Genomic DNA, 21,733 nt, shown 5'->3' with positions numbered 1-21,733 from the left:
AATAAAAACCACATATTCCGTGGAAGGATTCAAGATGGCGGAGAAGTAGCAGGCTGAGACGACATCAGGTAGCAGAAGATCAGCTAGATAGCTTATCTAACCATTGTAAACACCTACAAATCCAATGGGAGATCAAAGAGAAGGAGAGCAACAATTCTAGAAACAGAAAATTGATCACTTTCTGAAAGGTAGAACTGGCAGAAAAGTGAACCCGAAGAACAGGAAGGTAGACCGTGGGGGGGGGGCAGCTCCTGGCAAGCGGTGGAGCAATGGAGCACAAAATCAGGACTCTTTAAAAGTTTGATCCACTGAGGGATATCACCCCAGAGGCTAATCCAGAGTGAAGCCCAAGAGGGGTCAGCATAGTCCCAGGTCCCTCAGGGTCACAGAAGGACCAGGGTTATCTGAGTGTCACAGAACTCACAGGTATTAGAGTGGGGAAGCCGGCTACAGAGACAAAGCTGAGGAGTGAGCTCTCAACCCAGGGTTACTTTGAACCAGGCATAGGCAGGATGAGCTTGGAGCACAGCCAAGGGCCAGGGAGACAGGAGTAATTGAGCTCTTTTCTCCAAGCATGGCCAGAGGCCAGGGAGATGAGAATGACCAAGGACTTTTCTCCAAGTACGAGTGACAGAGCGCTTTTCTCCAAGCATGGCCAGAGGCCGGGAAGATGGGAGTGATTAAGCACCTTTCTCTAAGTGTGCACTGAGGAGTGGGGCCCTGAGCTCTCCACTCCTCTGGGCAGGATTGTGAGACCGCCATTATTCCATCATCCAGAACTCTACGGAAAGCCTCCAGGGAACGAAAGCTCCCGGATTACTTAGCCTTACCCCAGGTAAGGGCAGGACAAATCCATCTCGGGCAAAGACACTTGAGAATCAGTACAACAGGCCCCTTCCCCAGAAGACCAACAAGAAACCCAGCCAAGATCAACTTCACTTAGTAAGGAGAACAGTGGAATTCCAGAGGAGGAGAATGCAGAACAAGGAGTTCGTGGCTTTCTCCCAATGATTCATTAGTCTTGCAGTTATATTTTTTTTCTTTTTTCTTCTGCTAATTTTTTTAACTTTTACCCTTTCCTCTTTTAATGATTTTTTAAACTAGTTTATTTTTAAAATACCTTACAAAAAATAATAATCTATTTTGAACCTTCATTATTATAGTCATAATTTATCCTCCATTGTACCTAACTATATATTTTTTTACACATAGGGTTTTTTCTTCTAAAAAATTTGGGGTATAACTTCTCCTAATAGAACAAAATATACCCTAAATCTAGCTCCAAGATTGTTCTAGTGTCCAGCCTGTGCAAATTCTCTCCAGTTTATTTTTCTTTATTGTCCCAACCAACTTGCTCTATCAACTTATTTTTTAGAAATTAAATTTTTTTCTCATTTTTTTAAGATTTTATTTATTTATCAGAGGGGGGGAGAGAGTGAGCACAGGCAGACAGGAAGGCAGGCAGAGGCAGAGGGAGAAGCAGGCTCCCTGCCGAGAAAGGAGCCCGGTGTGGGACTCGATCCCAGGACGCTGAGATCATGACCTGAGCTGAAGGTAGTTGCTTAACCAACTGAGCCACCCAGGCATCCCTTTTTTTCTCATTTTTATAGGTTTATTCCATCCCTTCACTGTGCCTACCCTTATATGTTTTTCATCCTTTAAAATCTTGGGAGGTAGTTTCTTCTAAGAGACCCAAAAACTCCCAAAATTAAGTGAGTGACCCTGTTCTAGTCACAAGTCTAGTATATATATATATATTTTCTTTTTTAATACTTTTTCCTTGTTTTCATTTTTTTAAAACCTTTTTTCCCCCCTTGAACTTCTTTTTTATCACCTTTCGTTCTCCCACAACTTGGGTCTCTTCTGATTTGGTTGAAGCACATTTTCCTGGGGTCTTTACCACTCTTTTAGCATTTTATTTGCTCCTTTACATATTCTTATCTGCTCAAAATAACAAGGTGGAAAAACTCACCACAAAAAAACGAACAGGAGGCAGTACCAAAGGCTAGGGACCTAATCAAAACAGACATTGGTAATATGACAGAACTAGAGTTTAGAATGACAACTCTCAAGGTTCTAGCTGGGCTCGAAAAAGGCATGGAAGTTATTAGAGAAACCCTCTCCAGAGAGATAAAAGCCCTTTCTGGAGAAATAAAAGAACTAAAATCTAACCAAGTTGAAATCAAAAGAGCTATTAATGAGGTGCAATAAAAAATGGAAGTTCTGGGGGAGGAGTCAAGATGGCGGAGAAGTAGCAGGCTGAGACTATTTCAGCTAGCCGGAGATCAGCTAGATAGCTTATCTAAAGATTGCAAACACCTGAAAATCCATCGGCAGATCGAAGAGAAGAAGAACAGGAATTCTGGAAGCAGAAAAACAACCACTTTCTGAAAGGTGTTTTCTTATTTTTTAATTCTTTTCTTTTCTTTTTTCTCTTTTTTCTTTTTTTTTTCTTTCTTCCTTTTTGAACCTCTTTTTATCCCCTTTCTCCCCCCTCATGATTTTGGATCTCTTCTAATTTGGTTAAAGCATATTTTCCTGGGGTTGTTGCCACCCTTTTAGTATTTTACTCGCCCCTTCATATACTCTTACCTGGACAAAATGACAAGACGGAAAAATTCAACAGAAAAAAAAGAACAAGAGGCAGTACCAAAGGCTAGGGACCTAATCAATACAGACATTGGTAATATGTCAGATCTAGAGTTCAGAATGACAATTCTCAAGGTTCTAGCCAGGCTCGAAAAAGGCATGGAAGATATGAGAGAAACCCTCTCGAGAGATATAAAAGCCCTTTCTGGAGAAATAAAAGAACTAAAATCTAAGCAAGTTGAAATCAAAAAAGCTATTAATGAGGTGCAATAAAAAATGGAGGCTCTCACTGCTAGGATAAATGAGGCAGAAGAAAGAATTAGTGATATAGAAGACCAAATGACAGAGAATAAAGAAGCTGAGCAAAAGAGGGACAAACAGCTACTGGACCACGAGGGGAGAATTCGAGAGATAAGTGACACCATAAGATGAAACAACATTAGAATAATTGGGATTCCAGAAGAAGAAGAAAGAGAGGGGGGAGCAGAAGGTATACTAGAGAGAATTATTGGGGAGAATTTCCCCAATATGGCAAAGGGAACGAGCATCAAAATTCAGGAGGTTCAGAGAACGCCCCTCAAAATCAATAAGAATAGGCCCACACCCCGTCACCTAATAGTAAAATTTAAAAGTCTCAGTGACAAAGAGAAAATCCTGAAAGCAGCCCGGGAAAAGAAGTCTGTAAAATACAATGGTAAGAATATTAGATTGGCAGCTGACTTATCCACAGAGACCTGGCAGGCCAGAAAGAGCTGGCATGATATTTTCAGAGGATTAATGAGAAAAACATGCAGCCCAGAATACTATATCCAGCTAGGCTATCATTGAAAATAGAAGGAGAGATTAAAAGCTTCCAGAACAAACAACAACTGAAAGAATTTGCAAACACCAAACCAGCTCTACAGGAAATCTTGAAAGGGGTCCTCTAAGCAAAGAGAGAGCCTACAAGTGGTAGATCAGAAAGGAACAGAGACCATATACAGTAACAGCCACCTTACAGGCAATACAATGGCCCTAAATTCATATCTCTCAATAGTTACCCTGAATGTTAATGGGCTAAATGCCCCTGTCAAAAGACACAGAGTATCAGAATGGATAAAAAAACAAAACCCATCTATATGTTGCCTCCAAGAAACACATTTTAAGCCCGAAGACACCTCCAGATTTAAAGTGAGGGGGTGGAAAAGAATTTACCATGCTAATGGACATCAGAAGAAAGCAGGAGTGGCAATCCTTATATCAGATCACTTAGATTTTAAGCCAAAGACTATAATAAGAGATGAGGAAGGACACTATATCATACTCAAAGGGTCTGTCCAACAAGAAGATTTAACAATTTTAAATATCTATGCCCCCAACGTGGGAGCAGCCAACTATATAAACCAATTAATAACAAAATCAAAGAAACACATCAACAATAATACAATAATAGTAGGGGACTTTAACACTCCCCTCACTGAAATGGACAGATCATCCAAGCAAAAGATCAGCAAGGAAATAAAGGCCTTAAACGACACACTGGACCACATGGACATCACAGATATATTCAGAACATTTCATCCCAAAGCAACAGAATACACATTCTTCTCTAGTGCACATGGAACATTCTCCAGAATAGATCACATCCTCGGTCCTAAATCAGGACTCAACCGGTATCAAAAGATTGGGATCATTCCCTGCATATTTTCAGACCACAATGCTCTAAAGCTAGAACTCAACCACAAAAGGAAGTTTGAAAAGAACCAAAATACATGGAGACTAAACAGCATCCTTCTAAAGAATGAATGGGTCAACCGGGAAATTAAAGAAGAATTGAAAAAAATCATGGAAACAAATGATAATGAAAATACAACGGTTCAAAATCTGTGGGACACAACAGAGGCAGTCCTGAGAGGAAAATATATAGCGGTACAAGCCTTTCTCAAGAAACAAGAAAGTTCTCCGGTACACAACCTAACCCTACACCTAAAGGAGCTGGAGAAAGAACAAGAAAGAAACCCTAAGCCCAACAGGAGAAGAGAAATCATAAAGATCAGAGCAGAAATCAATGAAATAGAAACCAAAAAAACAATAGAACAAATCAACGAAAGTAGGAGCTGGATCTTTGAAAGAATTAATAAAATTGATAAACCCCTGGCCTGACTTATCAAAAAGAAAAGAGAAAGGACCCAAATAAATAAAATCATGAATGAAAGAGGAGAGATCACAACTAACACCAAAGAAATACAAACTATTATAAGAACATACTATGAGCAACTCTACGGCAATAAATTCGACAATCTGGAAGAAATGGATGCATTCCTAGAAACATATAAACTACCACAACTGAACCAGGAGGAAATAGAAAGCCTGAACAGACCCATAACCAGTATGGAGATTGAAACAGTCACCAAAAATCTCCAAACAAACAAAAGCCCAGGGCCAGACGGCTTCCTGGGGGAATTCTACCAAACATTTAAAGAAGAACTAATTCCTATTCTCCTAAAACTGTTCCAAAAAATAGAAATGGAAGGAAAACTTCCAAACTCAATTTATGAGGCCAGCATCACCTTGATCCCAAAACCAGGCAAGGATCCCACCAAAAAAGAGAGCTGTAGACCAATATCCTTGATGAACACAGATGCGAAAATACTCACCAAAATACTAGCCAATAGGATTCAACAGTACATTAAAAAGATTATTCACCACGACCAAGTGGGATTTATTCCAGGGCTGCAAGGTTGGTTCAACATCCGCAAATCAGTCAATGTGATACAACACATCAATTAAAGAAAGAACAAGAACCACATGATACTCTCAATAGATGCTGAAAAAGCATTTGACAAAGTACAGCATCCCTTCCTGATCAAAACTCTTCAAAGTGAAGGGATAGAGGGCACATACCTCAATATCATCAAAGCCATCTATGAAAAACCCACCGCAAATATCATTCTCAATGGAGAAAAACTGAAAGCTTTTCCGCTAAGGTCAGGAACACGGCAGGGATATCCATTATCACCACTGCTATTCAACATAGTACTAGAGGTCCTAGCCTCAGCAATCAGACAACAAAAGGAAATTAAAGGCATCCAAATCGGCAAAGAAGAAGTCAAATTATCACTCTTCGCAGATGATATGATACTATATGTGGAAAACCCAAAAGACTCCACTCCAAAACTGCTAGAACTTATACAGGAATTCAGTAAAGTGTCAGGATATAAAATCAATGCACAGAAATCAGTTGCATTTCTCTACACCAACAGCAAGACAGAAGAAAGGGAAATTAAGGAGTCAATCCCATTTACAATTGCACCCAAAACCATAAGATACCTAGGAATAAACCTAACCAAAGAGACACAGAATCTATACTCAGAAAACTATAAAGTACTCATGAAAGAAATTGAGGAAGACACAAAGAAATGGAAAAATGTTCCATGCTCCTGGATTGGAAAAATAAATATTGTGAAAATGTCTATGTTACCTAAAGCAATCTACACATTTAATGCAATTCCTATCAAAGTACCATCCATCTTTTTCAAAGAAATGGAACAAATAATTCTAAAATTTATATGGAACCAGAAAAGACCTCGAATAGCCAAAGGGATATTGAAAAGAAAGCCAACATTGGTGGCATCACAATTCCGGACTTCAAGCTCTATTACAAAGCTGTCATCATCAAGACAGCATGGTACTGGCACAAAAACAGACACATAGATCAATGGAACAGAAAAGAGAGCCCAGAAATACACCCTCAACTCTATGGTCAACTCATCTTTGACAAAGCAGGAAAGAATGTCCAATGGAAAAAAGACAGCCTCTTCAATAAATGGTGCTGGGAAAATTGGACAGCCACATGCAGAAAAATGAAATTGGACCATTTCCTTACACCACACACAAAAATAGACTCAAAATGGATGAAGGACCTCAATGTGCGAAAGGAATCCATCAAAATCCTTGAGGAGAACACAGGCAGCAACCTCTTCGACCTCAGCCGCAGCAACATCTTCCTAGGAACAACGCCAAAGGCAAGGGAAGCAAGGGCAAAAATGAACTATTGGGATTTCATCAAGATCAAAAGCTTTTGCACAGCAAAGGAAACAGTTAACAAAATCAAAAGACAACTGACAGAATGGGAGAAGATATTTGCAAACGACATATCAGATAAAGGACTAGTGTCCAGAATCTATAAAGAACTTAGCAAACTCAACACCCAAAGAACAAATAATCCAATCAAGAAATGGGCAGAGGACATGAACAGACATTTCTGCAAAGAAGACATCCAGATGGCCAACAGACACATGAAAAAGTGCTCCATATCACTCGGCATCAGGGAAATACAAATCAAAACCACAATGCGATATCACCTCACACCAGTCAGAATGGCTAAAATCAACAAGTCAGGAAATGACAGATGCTGGCGAGGATGCGGAGAAAGGGGAACCCTCCTACACTGTTGGTGGGAATGCAAGCTGGTGCAACCTCTCTGGAAAACAGCATGGAGGTTCCTCAAAATGTTGAAAATAGAACTGCCCTATGACCCAGCAATTGCACTATTGGGTATTTACCCTAAAGATACAAACGTAGTGATCCAAAGGGGCACGTGTACCCGAATGTTTATAGCAGCAATGTCCACAATAGCCAAACTATGGAAAGAACCTAGATGTCCATCAACAGATGAATGGATCAAGAAGATGTGGTATATATACACAATGGAATACTATGCAGCCATCAAAAGAAATGAAATCTTGCCATTTGCGACAACATGGATGGAACTAGAGCGTATCATGCTTAGCGAAATAAGTCAAGCAGAGAAAGACAACTATCATATGATCTCCCTGATATGAGGAAGTGGTGATGCAACATGGGGGCTTAAGTGGGTAGGAGAAGAATCAATGAAACAAGATGGGATTGGGAGAGAGACAAACCATAAGTGACTCTTAATCTCACAAAACAAACTGAGGGTTGCTGGGGTAGGGGGTTTGGGAGAAGGGGGTGGGATTATGGACATTGAGGAGGGTATGTGCTTTGGTGAGTGCTGTGAAGTGTATAAACCTGATGATTCACAGACCTGTACCCCTGGGGATAAAAATATATGTTTATAAAAAATAAAAAATTATTTAAAAAAATGGAAGTTCTTACTGCTAGGATAAATGAGGCAAAAGAATTAGTGATATAGAAGACCAAATGATGGAGAATAAAGAAGCTGAGCAAAAGAGAGACAAACAAATACTGGACCACGAGGAGAGAATTTGAGAGATAAGTGAAACCATAAGACGACACAACATTAGAATAATTGGGATCCCAGAAGAAGAAGAAAGAGAGAGGGGAGCAGAAGGTATATTGGACAGAATTTTTGTAGAGAATTTCCTTAATATGGCAAAGGGAAAAAACATCAAAATTCAGGAGATGCAAAGAATGACCCTCAAAATCAATAAAAATAGGTCCACACCCCGTAACCTGATAGTAAAATTTACAACGGTTAACAACAAAGAGAAAATCCTGAAAGCAGCCTGGGAAAAGAAGTATGTATTGTACAACAGTAAAAATATTAGATTGGCAGCAGACTTATCCACAGAGACCTGGCAGGCCAGAAAGAACTGGCTTTATATATTCAGTGTTAAATGAGGAAAACATGCAGCCAAGAATACTATATCCAGCTAAGCTATCATTGAAAATAGAAGGAGAGATTAAAAAGCTACCAGGACAAACAAAAGCTGAAAGAATTTGCAAACACCAAACCAACTCTCCAGGAAATATTGAAAGGGGTCCTCTAAGCAAAGAGAGAGCCTAAAAGTAGTAGATCAGAAAGGAACAGAAACAATATACAGTAACAGTCACATTATAGGCAATACAATGCCACTAAATTCATATCTCTCAATAGTTACCCTGAATGTAAATGGCCTAAATGCACCAATCAAAAGATACAGGGTATCAGAATGGATAAAAAGCAAAACCCGTCAATATGCTGCCCAAGAAACTCATCATAGACCCGAAGACACCTAAAGATTTAAAGAGAGGGGGTGGAAAACAATTTACCATGCTAATGGACATCAGAAGAAAGCTGGGGTGGCAATCCTTATATCAGATCAATTAGATTTTAAGCCAAAGACTATAATAAGAGATGAGGAAGAACACTATATCATACTCAAAGGGTCTGTCCAACAAGAAGACCTAACAATTTTAAATATCTATGTCCTTAACATGGGAGCAACCAACTATATAAACCAATTAATAACAAAATCTAAGAAACACATCGACAATAATAAAATAATAGTAGGGGAATTTAACACTCCCCTCATTGAAATGGACAGATCATCCAAGCAACAGATCCACAAGGAAAAAGGCCTTAAATGACACACTGGACAAGATGGACATCACAGGTATATTCAACACATTCCATCCCAAAATAACAGAATACACATTCTTCTCTAGTGCACATGGAACATTCTCCAGAATAGACCACATCCTGGGCCATAAATCAGATCTCAACCATTATCAAAAGATTGGGATCATCCCCTGCATATTCTCAGACCACAATGCTCTGAAACTAGAACTCAATCACAAGAGGAAATTTGGAAAGAACACAAATACATGGAGACTAAACAGCATCCTTCTAAAAAATGAATTGGTCAACCAGGAAATTAAAGAAGAATTGAAAAAAATTCATGGAAACAAATGATAATGAAAACAAAAGTGTTCAAAATCTGTGGGATACAGCAAAGGCAGTCCTGAGAGGAAAATATAAAGCTGTACGAGCCTTTCTCAAGAAACAAGAAAGATCTCAAATACACAACATAACCCTACACCTAAAGGAATCGGAGAAAGAACAACAAAGAAAGCCTAAACCCAGCAGGAGAAGAGGAATAATAAAGATCAGAGAAGAAATCAATGAAATAGAAACAAACAAAAAACCACAAAAAACCAAAAAAAAAAAAAACAATAGAACAAATCAACGAAACTAGGAGCTGGTTCTTTGAAAGAATTAATAAGATTGATAAAGAAATAGAAAGGACCCAAATAAATAAAATCATGAATGAAAGAGGAGAGATCACAACCAACACCAAAGAAATACAAACAATTATAAGAACATACTATGAGCAACTCTGCGCCAACAAATTCAACAATCTGGAAGAAATGGATACATTCCTAGAGACATATAAACTACCACAACTGAACCAGGAAGAAATAGAAAACCTGAACAGACCCATAACCAGTATGTAGATTGAAACAGTCATCAAAAATCTCCAGGGGCGCCTGGGTGGCTCAGTGGATTAAGCTGCTGCCTTCGGATTGGGTCATGATCTCAGGGTTCTGGGATCGAGTCCCACGTCGGGCTCTCTGCTCAGCAGGGAGCCTGCTTCCCTCTCTCTCTCTCTGGCTGCCTCTCTGTATACTTGTGATTTCTCTCTGTCAAATAAATAAATCTTTAAAAAAAAATCTCCAAACAAACAAAAGCCCCGGGCCAGATGGCTTCCCAGGGGAATTCTGCCAAACATTTAAAGAAGAATTAATTCCTATTCTCATGATACTGTTCCAAAAAAATAGAAATGGAAGGAAAACTTCCAAACTCTTTTTTTCTGAGGCCACCAGCATCACCTTGATCCCAAAACCAGACAAGGATCCCATCAAAAAAGAGAACTACAGACCAATATCCTTGATGAACACAGATGCGAAAATTCTCACCAAAATACTAGCCAATAGGATTCAACAGTACATTCAAAGGATTATTCACCACGACCAACTGGGATTTATTCCAGGGCTACAAGGTTGGTTCAACATCTGCAAATCAATCAATGTGATACAACACATTAATAAAATAAAGAACAAGAACCATATGATACTCTCCATAGATGCTGAAAAAGCATTTGGCAAAGTGCAGTATCCCTTCCTGATTAAAACTCTTCAAAGTGTAGGCATAGAGGGCACATATTATCAATATTATCAAAGCCATCTAAAAAACCCACTGCAAATATCATTTTCAATGGAGAAAAACTGAATACTTTTCCGCTGAGGTCAGGAACACGGCAGGGATGTCCGTTATCACCACTGCTATTCAACATCGTAATAGAAGTCCTAGCCTCAGCAATCAGACAACAAAAAGAAATTAAGGGCATCCAAATTTTGCCAAATTGGCAAAAGAGAAGTCAAACTATCCCTGTTTGCAGACGATATGACACTGTATGTGGAAAACTTGAAGGACTCCACTCCAAATCTGCTATAACTTGTATAGGAATTCTGTAAAGTGTCAGGATATAAAATCAATGCACAAAAATTGGTTGCATTTTTTTTATACCAACAAGACTGTAGAAATAGAAATTAAGGAGTGAATCCCATTTACAATTGCACCCAAAACCCTAAGATACCTAGGAATAAACCTAACCAAAGAGACAAAGAATCTATACTCAGAAAACTCTAAAGTACTCATGAAAGAAATTGAAGAAGACACAAAGAAATGGAAAAATGTTCCATGCTCTTGTATTGGAAGAACAAATATTGTGAAAATGTCTATGCTACCTAAAGCAATCTACACATTTAATGCAATCCCTATCAAAATCCCATCCATCTTTTTTTCAAAGAAATGGGACAAATCATCCTAAAATATATATGGAACCACAAAAATACCTCGAATTGCTAGAGGAATATTGAAAAAGAAAGCCAAAGTTGTTGGCATCACAATTCCAGATTTCAAGCTCTATTACAAAGTTGTCATCATTGAGATAGTAGGGAACTGTCCCCAAAACAGACATAGATCAATGGAACAGAATAGAGAGCCCAGAAATACACCCTCAACTCTATGGTCAACTAATCTTCAACAAAGCAGGAAGGAATGTCCTATGGAAAAGAGACAGCCTCTTCAACAAATGGTGTTGGGAAAATTGAAGAGCCACATGCAGAAAAATGAAGTTGGACCATTTCCTTACACCATACATGAAAATAGACTGGAAATGGATGAAGAAGCATAATGTGAGAAAGGAATCCATCAAAATCCTTGAGGAGAGAACAGGTAGCAACCTCTTTGACCTCAGCAGCAGCAACTTCTTCCTAGGAACATCGCCAAAGGCAAGGGAAGCAAGGGCAAGAATGAACTATTGGGATTTCATCAGATCAAAAAGCTTTTGTTTGCACAGCAAAGGAAACAGTTAACAAAGCCAAAAGATGACTGTCAGAAGTTATCTGGGAGAAGATATTTGCAAATGACATACCAGATAAAAGGCCACTATCTATCCAAAATCTATAAAGAGTTTATCAAACTCAACACCCTAAGAACAAATAATCCAATGAAGAAATGCGCAGAGGACATGAACAGACATTTCTGCAAAGAATACATCCAAATGGCCAACAGACACATGAAAAAATGCTCCACATCACTCGGCATCAGGGAAATAAAAATCAAAACCAGAATGAGATACCACGTCACACCTTTCAGAATGGCTAAAATGAACAAGTCAGTCAATGACAGATGCTGGCAAGGATGTGGAGAAAGGGCAACCCTCCTACACTGTACGTGGGAATGCAAGCTGGTGCAACCACTCTGGAAAACAGCGTGGAGGTGCCTCAAAAAGCTGAAAATAGAACTAGCCTATGACCCAGTGATTGTAGTACTGGGTATATACCCTAAAGATACAAACGTGGCATTCTGAAGGGGCACATGCACTCAAATGTTTATAGCAGCAATGTCCACAATAGTTAAACTATGGAAAGAACCTAAATGTCCTTCAACAGATGAATCAATAAATAAGATGTGGTATATATGTACAATGGGATACTATGCAGCCATCAAAGGAAATGAAATCCTGCTATTTGTGATGACGTGGATGGAACTAGAGGGTATTATGCTTGGCGAAATAAATCAATCTGAGAAAGACAACTATCATATGATCTCCCTGATATGATGAAGTGGAGATGCAACATAGGCGGTTTCAGGCGTACGAAAAGAAAAATAAAAGAAGATGGGATTGGGAGGGAGACAAACCATAAAAGACTGAATCTCACAAAACAGACTGAGGGTTGCTGGGGGGAGGTGTGTTGGGAGAGGATGGTGGGGGTATGGACATTGGGGAGGGCAGGTGCTATGGTGAGTGATGGTGAGTGCTGTGAAATGGGTAAACCTGGAGATTCACAGACCTGTGCCCCTAGGGATAAAAACACATTATATGTTTATAAAAAATTTTTAAAAAATAGTTTTAAAAATCCATTAAAGAAAAAGCACATATTGCAAGCCCAGAGCTAATCTCATATTCAATCAAAAAAAATTGAAAATTTTCCCCTTAAAGATCAGAACAAAGACAAGTGTGTCCACTTTCACTACTCTCATTTGACATAGTACTGGATGTCCTAGCCAGAGAAACAAGGAACACAAAGAAATAAAAGACTCAAAAAAAAAAAAGGAAGAAGTAAAATTTTCTTTTTTTTAATAACATGAACTTACATGTAAAAGAATCCTAAAAAATTCACAAAAAATTTTGAATAAACAAATTTAGTAAAGCTGCCAAATACAAGATCAATATATAAAAGACAAGAATTTTGTTTTGTTTCGTTTTTTTTTTTCCAATATGGAATGCTTCCCAGTTTTTCATGTCATCCTTGTTCAGTGATCAAGCTAATCTCTGCATCATTCCAATTTTAGTATATGTGCTGCCAAAGTAAGCACAAGACGAGCATTTTAACACTCTAATGATGAACTATCTGAAAAAATAAAGAGAACAATCTAATTCACAATAGCATCAAAACTAATGAAATACTTAGGATAAGATTTAACTAAGAAGATGAAAGATATGTACCCCATAAACTATGACATTGATAAAGAAATTGAAGGAGACATAAATGGAAAGATAGCTCATATTTATGAATGGTAAGAATTAACATTGTTAAAATGTCCATACTACCAAAAACCATCTGTAAATTCAATTCCTATCAAAAATCCAATGTTAGGGGTGCCTGGGTGGCTCAGTGGGTTAAGCCACTGCCTTCGGCTCAGGTCATGATCCCAGGGTCCTGGGATCGAGCCCTGCATCAGGCTCTCTGCTCAGCAGGAAGCTGCTACCTCTTCTCTCTCTGCCTGCCTCTCTGCCTGCTTGTCATCTCTCTCTGTCAAATAAATAAATAAAAAATCTTTTAATAAATCCAATATTATTTTTTTACAGAAGTAAGTAAAGAATCCTAGAATTTATATGAGACCATAAAAGACAAATAATTAAAGCAGTTCTGAGAAAGAATGAAGAAGTGAAATTACACTTCTTGATTTGAAACAATACTACAAAGCCCTCATGCTCAAAACAATAAAGTATACTGGTATAAAAACAGACCAATAAACAAGTAGAACAGATTTGAGAGTCCAGAAATAAACCCTTTCATACAGTCACCTAATATTTGACAGGGGCCAACATATATAATGGGTAAAGATAGTCTGTTCAATAAATGATATTTAAAACTGAATAGTCACATAAACCAGCATGAAACTGGAAGCTTATATCACTCATAAATCTTAACTTGAAATAGATCAAAGACTTAAATGTGATGCATGAAACTAAATTTCCTAAAGGAAAACATAGGAAAAATTCTCCTTGACATTGGTCTTGCCAATAGTTTTTGGATACCAGGCCAAAAACACAAGCAAAAGAAGCAAAAATAAATAAATGGTATTACATTAACTAAAGTTTCTGCATTGCCAAAAAAAAAAAAAAAGAGAGAGAGAGAGAGAATGAAAACACAATCCACAGAATGGAAGAAAATACTTACAAATCTTATATCTGAAAAGAGGTTAATAATCAAGAGATACAAATAGAAAAAAATATATCATTAAAAAATAGCAAAAGGATCTCAATAGACTTTTTTTTTCAAAAAAGTTATATAAATGACCAACAGGAGCATTAAAAAGTGCTCAATGTAAAAACTCAGGGCAAATTCATTATGTTGTTGTTTACCTCTGAAAAACACAATATTACTACCTATTAGAATATATACTACCAAAAAATTAAAACTAACAAATTTTGGTAAATATTGGGGAAAATGGGGAACTTATGCACTGTGATAGGGATATAAATTTGTATGGAAAACAGTATGGAGACTATTCATATTATTAAAAGTAAAATTACCATATGATTTAGTAATCCCACTTCTAGGTATATATCTAAAGGAAACGAAGTCACTATTCGAAGACATATCTGCACTCTTATGTTCATTATAAAATTATTAACTCTAAGCAAGAGATGGAAATAACTTCAGTATCCATTAATGGATGAATGAATAAAATAAGTATGGTAAATATATACTATGGAATACTACTTAACCATGAAAAATTAAGAAATACTGCTTTTTACAACAGCATGGATGGATCTTGAAGGTATTATACTAAGTGAAATATTTCAAAGATTTTATATATATTTTTTAATTTATGTATTATGATATCCCTTACATACAGAATCTGAAGAAAAAGCAAACTAATGGAAACTTAGAGTTGAGTTGACAAGAGGTGAACCTGGGGTGGAATAAGGTGGTCAAAGGGCACAAACTTGCAACTATAATATGAAAAAGTTCTGGGGATCTAATGTACAGCATGATGATCATAGTTAATAATATATACATACTTTTTTATTGTGCTTCCCTTTATTAAACTTTACATATATCACATTCTTACAAGTTGAAAGTTTATAGCAATCTTGTATAAAAGAGGTCTGCTGCCACCATTTTTCTAAACATTTGTTCATTTTGTGTCTCTCTGTCACATGTTGGTAATTCTTGCAATATTTCAAGTTTTTTCATTATTATTGTATTTGTTATGGTGATCTGTGATCAGTAATTATGACCCACTGAAAACTCAGAACTAGTTTACTTAAGGTATATACATTGTTTTTCTTTAAAGACATAATGCTTTTGAACAGTACAGTATAGTGTTTATTTTTTATATGCACTGGGAAACATAATTTTTTATTTGCACTGGGAAACCAAAAAAAATAATAATGATTTGACTTAGTTGATTGAGATAATCACTTTATTGAGGCAGTCTGGAACAAAACCCACAAGACCTCTGAAGTTTATCTCTACTGTACTATATACATAAAAGTTGCTAAGAGAGTAGATCTTAAAATTCCTTACAATACATGCATAAAAAACAGAGGCAACTATATGAGATAGTAGATGTATTAACATTTTTATGTAGATTATATTGCAATACAGATGTATACCAATTTATCAAATGGTACAGAATTTACACAATGTTAAAAGTTTGCAGTGTTATAAGAAATCATTTCTTAAATTTACAAATTATAATATGTCAATTATTTTTCAATAAAGCTCGAAAAAACTTTTTGTAGAATTAATCTATTTTTCAAAAAAGGAATTAAGGAAGTAGAAACTGCAACTAACTCTGAAATAATAGAATACAAAATCCATTGTAGTTATATACACTGTGACAAACACTATTAGTTAGTTTACAATGAAGGAATACTTATGAAGCATGAAGGATGGTCTATAAATAAGGCTGAAAGAGCTCAGTTTTAAGGTTTAAATTTAAAATCTTCTTTTGAAATACTAAACTGACCACCCAGTTTTCCAAACATAAATGTCTTAACTGCATGAATTTATTTCATACAACTCTATAATCTAGTTTCATAAGAAAGCAGCATGAAAATTTTGAATAAGACAGACTTGCTTAAGTTTCTTTATGTTCAACAGTAAAGGATACTTCCCTAAAAATAAATAGAAGAAAAATCTGCATATTTATCATGATAATTATTATTCATAATGAGATTCATATTGAATTAGGGAATATATATCCTCAGAGGGGGTAAAGTAAAATGAAATTTATTTTGGTAAATGTGTCTATGAATAGTCAATACAATGCCTCAATATAAATGAATATTATCATTTTGAACAATTTAATTACTATTATTAGAATTATTATAAGTATAAAAATAGCTATCATTTTAGCATGGAATATGAGACTCTCATGCTCCATGCTTCATTACATCCACACAACAACTCTGCATAATAAGTATTATCATCACCATTTCATGGGTGAAAAAACTGAGGCTAACACATTTAGATAACTGGTTTATGATTACATGGCTGGTAAAGATGCATCACACTAATTTAGGCTTTATGATTTCAGAATTGTACTCTTTCCACTGCACATTCTAATTACTCTGTAAATACTTGGCTTGTTTTCATTTAGTTCTTTAATTTTATTCATGTGGCGATGGCTTAAAGCTCCATTTAAAGGAAGCTTAAAAAATTCATTTAGCCAAAAGCTCCCAAGAATTAAAAATGTCATGGATCTAATGTAGACATGGATATCATTAGTTAATGAGTAACTATATATTTTCCACTCTAGTGAGATAACAATCAGAGTCTTTTTCTAAGTTTTAGTCTCTGAGTGTTCAAAAGGACTTTGTTAAAATAGAAATATTTAGACAAAGGTGATCAAAAGTCTGGATCAGGTCACCTTAAGATAAATATTAGGAAACTGAGGAAACAAATGGAGATTTGAACACTGAGCTATGATATAATGAATGGTTTAAAGTATTTAGTAGAGAATAGAAAAGCCCTTTGAAGCCTGGTCTTAGCCTAGCATTGCAGCTTCTGGCATATCTGTCTATCTATCATTTACCTATCTATCTATCTAGATATAAATTTGAAAACTTTTTTAACTTAAAGATTTTGAGAAATAGAACATAATTAGCACCATAGAAGATCTGTTTATGATAACAACCTAGCCCCTCCTCCCAGTTTGTTAATATTCTCTCTTATTTAATGTAACATTGTGCAAATATACCACTACTGATCTGCCGTTATGAATGAAATAACTATAATCATCTGTTTGCATATCCTGATGAAAATATTCCTTTAGTTCCATGTTGTATTTCTAGGAATGGACCAATTTTTTTTTAAATTTTTAAGTTTTCTAAATATTGTCCAACTTTCCTCATATGTTTTTATTATGTGCACTGTCATTCCTTCACATTCTTGCAAGACATTTTCACTGTTGCCCAATATGGTAAGTGTGTAATAGTATGCCATTCTAGGTTTTAATTTATTTTTAATTTAATTTAATTTAATTCCAGATTCATAATAAAGATAAACAGTTTTTATATATGAGTGGCCATTTGGATTACCCTTTCTGTACAGTACATGCTCAAATCTTTTGATATCTTAACATTGTGTTATACTGACTTCTTTAATAGTAGATTTTCTGAATGAACTTTTAGCTGTGTAGGTCTTCTCTATTTTATTTTGAACTTGTTTTCATTTCAAAATCTTTATATTTATTTTCATAATCTGCTTTTATTTTGCTTTGTCTATTATCTATCTATCTATCTATCTATCATCTATCTATCTATTTATTTATTTGCAAGCAAGAGAAAGCGAGCTAGTGAGAGCGCAGGGATGGATAGAAAAAGAAGGGAAAAGAATCTTAAGCAGGCTCCAGGCTCAGCACAGAGCCCAACTCTGGGCTCTATTTCACAACCCTGACATCATGACCTGAGCCAAAATGAAAGAAATAAAATAAAATTAAGGTGTTAAAAAAAAAGGACAAAGAATTGGAGGTTTAATTAAGTGAGCCACCCAGGCACCCCTGTGGTATCTTAAATTGGCTGTCATATCTTTAAATTCTAGAGTATCCATTTGGTTCATTTATAAAACCTTTCTCAATATCATTTTTAGTTTCAATTTTTTGTTCAATTTGCTTCCCCTCTCATTTATTTGAGCAGAGTAATCAAGCCATTTTACAATCTCTATTGATCATTTTAACATCATACTTAATCCCATTTTGTCTTTCAAATCTTGTTAATGGTTTTTCTTTGTGTGCTTTGTTCCATTTTGCTATGTTCAAGACATTATATTTGAAACTCTTATTGAGTAGGGATAATTAAGAGCTATAATAATGGTATGGTCCTCCTTGGCAGGATTTTCTCTTATATCTGAGACTCTACAAGACAATCATACTCCAAATTCAGTGATTGACTTTCTCAGTTTACACAGAAGGCAAGGTAGGCTATAGTCTTATTTCTGCTTCTCCTTGTGCTTTGGGGATCTCAACTTAAATTTGGGTTGTACCAAAGTCCTCAAATTTGATTGCTGCTGGATTTTGAATTTTGTTTCTCTAGTATCAAGAGTCTATTAAAAACACAGCTCAGTGTGTTTTAGCAGTTTCAAATGCTCTCATAGCTAAAATGGCTTCAGGGCATATATCTCTGGGCTCTCATTGTATTTCCTATTTTGGCCCAGTAATCCCTCCCTTATTTTTATAATCATTCTGATATTTTTAACTTTAAAAGCTATTTTGTCTGGATTTTTAGTTGTCTTAAGAAAGAGTTTTTAGATCACCATTACTAGAAGCAACAACAAATATACATGAAAATATCTGCAGTAGTTTATCACATCTTTATGGCTTTGAACTTCCATAAGCTGAGGCATCCTTCTCTAATCACTTAGGCAAACTCCAATTTACCCTTTAAAACAACACAAGAATTGCTTCATTTAAGAACATGTTCAGGGATGACTCTTCCCCACTGTTCTTACCAACATTCCCACACACTCTTTGCTACCCACACTTGTTTATGAACTTTCATTAAGTATATCAGCGTCATTAGGTATATGGAATTTTGCTCTATTGTATTTTTGTCCTTTAGAGCTTTAATTAAATATTAATTCCATAGAAAGTCTGTCCCTTTTCTTTCAAACCTGGGTTAGTTATTTCTTCTCATTCTTTGTCAGAAGTTACTTTATTAGAGAAACTTACAGCTGTATTGTGACTTTGGAGCCTTTACAGTTTTTTGACTGGAAAAATCACCCATCCCTGAGATTTTTACGCAGCTTCCTAGCTGATATTATTCAGAAATCTGTTCAAAACAGACTTTTTCAGGGAGGCCCTTTCGGACCACTCAGTTACAAAACCTCTTCTCAATCACTGCTCTTTTTAAAATGTGCTTATTTAGTTCAAATATGCATCACTATTAAAGAAAAACCAGTACGATTTTTTTCTTTTTAAAGTTGGCTTACCTATTATCTATCTCTCCCATTAAAATGATTCCTCTGGGCTGGGGTTTTGTTGTGCACATCTTAGGCCAGGCACTCAATAAATTGTCTCTGAATGATTGAATTGTTTGACTCCCTTGCTAGATTCTCAACTTCATGAGGCCAAGGATTGTTCTATTCAGTCCTTCTTTACCCTCAATGTCTGTTATATTGCAGTCACTTACGTGACTAATGGGAAAAATCACAGAAAGAAAGAGTTAAAACTACAGAAAAACCCCGTAGGTTCAATAACACAAAGCTTTCTAAAATTATTTAGCCCAGGAATTGAATACTGGCTGCACTTTTGATTTTTTTTAAATGGTATTGAATTTAATTTAAATGGAAATACTTGAATGGTAGAATAATAAAAAAAAATTATAAAAGCAACTTGCTCCTTAAAGTAAGAATTATATAGGGCATCTCTTCTAGAAGCAAAATTTTCAAATGTCAAACATCTAAAAGCATAGAGGAGAAGTAAGATTGTGAATTGTACTTCAATGCTCTTTTCTTTATATTCAGCAAACAGCTTCATTCACACCTTTCCAATTTTTTCAACTCTTTTAACAAAGCCTTCAGAGGAGTTACTGCTGATGACAACCATCACAGCCTAACAGGAGAAATTTTATAAAGAAAAATAATAGCATGTTTTTCCCAAATTGTTAAGGATATGGTGAAGCTCTGTCGGATTCAAAGGAGGAATGTGCAATTCCATGCTATATATAATAATAACTTATTTTAATAGTGGCTTTGCAATTTTTCAGATATATCCATTTACTGAAACCACTATCAATTAAACAGAAACAAACAAATTAACAGGGGTTCGAGACAGGAATTATCTAATCTAAAAATAGCACATGTTCACAGAATACACAACACATATCCCAAGTACTACTATAGGTTTCAAGTAATAGTCAAAACAATAGTAAACATGATTCAGACCCTACCAGTCAAATCATAAATGGGACCTTAACTGTAAATCCTTATCTTTAGATCAAAGCGGGTAACTGGGTGCTGAGGATACATTATAGAATTAATATGTCGTAGAACTCCTCTGAAATGAGTCATTTATTCCATCACTTTTCCTTCACAGCTGCTGACCCATGTTTTGGTTCCTGGAAATAGCTGCTACCCTGTTGTACTTCTTAAAAGCACATATATTGATAACTTTACTCATTCCTCCATTCCTCTGTGACTGTCACTGTGTTAAAATGTGGAGTCAGCTGACTCACTTGTGGTGGTAATAAAGTAGATGAGTTTGCAAAGTATTTTGTTATTTCTAAAAATGCAAAAACCAAATTACATTGAAATCATAAGGGGTGTTTCAGGGAGAGCTGTAGGATGTGGTTTGTTGTGTAATCCACAGAGATTAGCTCCAACACATATTTAAACTCTCCTCTAGGAGCAACCTTAGTGGTAAAGCAAGAAGATAAACAGATGTATACACACTCTGGCACAAAATTATCACTTATGTTTGGCTTCCTAGTCTCCTCGTGTTCCTTATTTATCTTAACTTCTCTCTGAAATCAGGAAACACAAAATCTCAATCAGTTGACATTTTTCTACTGAATTACCCAATAGTGTGATCATACCCCTAAGACTTTTTTAAATTAGTTCACTCATAATCCCAAATCTGCTTTGCTTCCTCATCTGAGTACACTGTAATTTGATTTCAAAATGAGGACAGTTGTCAGTAATGCCACATTCATTAATCTATTTTACAATTCCATGTACTTAGAACTATGAAAATATGTTAATAACATCCATTCCAATAAGCCACCCTAAATTTATTATCATGAAACAAGACCTCAAGAAAGAGAATTCAAAATCATCCATGTATTTGCAACTTATTGCAATAAAGCCTTTATCAATAGACTTCCCTGTGCACATGGTGGTCAAATTGCTGGTAAAAACCAGCCAGATCTATTACAAGCTTTCTCATGGCTTCTAGGTAACCCAAGTGAGCCTTTATTGATACTGGGAAGAGATAAAGCAGGGAAGGGATAAACAGTGATGTAAGAATTGGCTAGACAAAAGTAATGACTCTCATTACAAAGTGAGTATTTTAAAGCAAAAGAGCCTGTTGGGAATATTGTTTTATAAAATAGTGGCTTTTTTTTTAACTTTTTAAAATTCAATTAGTTAGCATATA

General features: G+C 36.0%; 1 non-coding gene across 1 annotated transcript; it reads right to left on the bottom strand.

Moving 5' to 3' along the window:
- Positions 1-13,115: 13,115 nt before the first annotated feature.
- On the bottom strand, positions 13,116-13,219 carry LOC131828371 (U6 spliceosomal RNA). Its single transcript, XR_009352387.1, has one exon. It is a non-coding gene; the product is annotated as a U6 spliceosomal RNA (small nuclear RNA).
- Positions 13,220-21,733: the final 8,514 nt, after the last annotated feature.

The sequence above is a fragment of the Mustela lutreola genome, chromosome 3 (genome assembly GCF_030435805.1).
Source record: "Mustela lutreola isolate mMusLut2 chromosome 3, mMusLut2.pri, whole genome shotgun sequence".
NCBI lineage: Eukaryota > Metazoa > Chordata > Mammalia > Carnivora > Mustelidae > Mustela > Mustela lutreola.
This window is presented reverse-complemented; position numbering and strand designations above follow the sequence as displayed.